Source organism: Gracilinanus agilis, chromosome 4 (assembly GCF_016433145.1).
Source record: "Gracilinanus agilis isolate LMUSP501 chromosome 4, AgileGrace, whole genome shotgun sequence".
Taxonomy (NCBI): Eukaryota; Metazoa; Chordata; class Mammalia; order Didelphimorphia; family Didelphidae; genus Gracilinanus; species Gracilinanus agilis.
Window position 1 is genome coordinate 341,504,070 of NC_058133.1, and position 2,341 is coordinate 341,506,410.

Sequence of the window (2,341 nt, forward strand, 5' to 3'; positions counted from 1 at the left end):
TCCCTAGGTTCACTAGAGGTTTTGTCTGAAGGTGATATCCTCACTAGGTGTTAGGTAGCTTCTGCCCCCTGTTACTGCAAGCAGCCCAGGCTAGGAGGTAGGTGGAGGCATCAGGAAGGAGATTCTCCCTGCCCTCCATTAGGCAATGAGTCCCCTAAGAGTAAGTACAATCTCAATTACCCAACTATCTGATTATCTCAGACCACCAACATAGACTCTTATTTCCCTTGCCATCTGGCCATCTCCCCATACCATTTTGCCATTTGCAATATTGCAATTTGGCCTTTCTTTCTCCCTCTCCTCATTCTCCTACTCCCACTCATCTCTTTCACTTTATCTTGAATCTCCCCAGTGTCAACACATATGGAAAAATTTACTTAGTAGTCTTTTTGCTACTATAAAGTAAAAAATAATTATTTTCTTCTTATAACTCATCATTGAATGTTCTTACTCTCACCTTCACTCACTTATACAAAAAAAAATTGACCCAAATTCTAGTTTTGGTCTGGTGACAAGACATTGACCTGCTTTATAAGTCTCTCTCCAAAGTAATCACATTCAATGTCTTCCCTAGTTGCAATTAAAATTGAGAGAAAGAGAGACAGGCAGACAGACAGACAGACAGAGACACACAGAGAGAAACAGAGAGAAAGAGAGAGAGAGAAAGACAGACACAGAGATAGCGAGAGAGAAACAGAAAGGCAGGCAGATAGATTAAAAACTCTCAGAGTGGAAGAATATATAAAGAGTAAATTAAATTTAGCTAAACATATACTCAAATTGGAAAAATACAGAGAAAATCAGCATAATCCCTACACAAGAATGTATGAAGTATTCCATATTTTTAAAATAGAAAATTTGAAATGGGCAGCAAGATGGCATGATGGATAGGGTGCCAGCTTAAAATCAAGAATATTCACCTTCCTGAGTTTAAATATGTCCTCAGATGTGTATTATCTGTGTGACCCCGGAAAAGTCATTTAATCCTGTGGGACTTGTCATAATCCTACCTGTCTCAGTTTCCTTATCTGTAAAGTGAGTGGAGCAGGAAATGACAATGCACTCAAGCATCCTAAGAAAACCCTAAATGTGGGTCAAAAGAGAGTTAGAAATGACTGAAAATGACAACAAATAAATATATTTTAAATATATATTTTTAAAGGTTTAAAAAAGTGAGAGAAGGGAATGCAAGATGAAGTTCTGATTTAATTTAAATTGAATTTGGCTTCATTTTTAAGGTCCTAATGTTCAAACTTTGAAGTCAATCATAGAAAAGAACAGACCATAGAAGGCATCTAGTTTTAAACCCCTTACCTAAAGAAGAACTGAGCACTCACACAAGAAATCATTAGAGCTGGATTTTGAACAAAACTTCTTTTATTTCCTTTTACTTCAAAGCACAAGTACTCTCCACCATACTTTACTACCACCCATCTTTTAACATAAAGGTACAAGAGGGTGTGATATTAGTTTCACAGCATCAAACCTGTACTCCAGCTCTGGAAAAGATGTCTGGCACATAGTAGGCCTTAATACATGCTTTTTGTTTGATTGGTAAAGATACTACAAGCCCTCCCAAAATGTCAAAGTCTTAAAGAGTCACTTCATTTGCAGTTCTAAAACTTTTCCATTAATTGCCTTCATTTTAAAAATTAAATTGCATTGTTTTTCCCCTATGACTCTGTGACCAAAATTTAGTCAACAATCTTGTGAATATCTCCCTGAAAATAGAATTATGCAAATCCCAGAGCCCTTACTTCTCCAGAGCAACATTATTACTCTAGTTATTTTAAATGAATCTTTCTGACTCTATTTCTTTTTCTCTCTTTGTCATTCAATATCTGTCTGTCCTTTTCTGTCCTTTTTCCTCTCAGGGGGAACAAAATTACTAAGAATATTTCATTCATATAAATTTTGAGTAGTTTGACATAATTATCATTACGCCACATTGAACCTAGTTGCTATTAAGTGACTAAAAGTATCATAAACATAAGTATCGCAAAACAAAGAAAATGAACATTTTTCATGTTTTTATATTACCCATACTGGATATATATATATATATATATCTTATTGATGCAGTATTAGGTGTGCAAAAGGGCATTTTTCTCTGTAGAATTGTTCTCTGGTTACTTTTGTCATTTTCACAATCACTCTTTGTATTTTTGCTAAATTTTTAACTATTAGGATTGTCATTAGTATCTATACCAAACTTTTTCCCCAAAAAAGATTAATTTAGCCAATATTCAGAATTCAGTTGAAAGCAATGTAAAGTTCAGTTCTCAAAACACTAATCATTGAACATTCAGATTAAGAATGATAAAGGGGAAAGAAAAGGGAG

At 34.7% G+C, this 2,341-nt stretch overlaps 1 pseudogene; it reads left to right on the plus strand.

Annotated features, from left to right (window-relative positions):
- Positions 1 to 757: 757 nt before the first annotated feature.
- LOC123248165 lies at positions 758 to 846 on the plus strand (annotated as a pseudogene).
- The last annotated feature ends 1,495 nt before the right edge of the window (positions 847 to 2,341 follow it).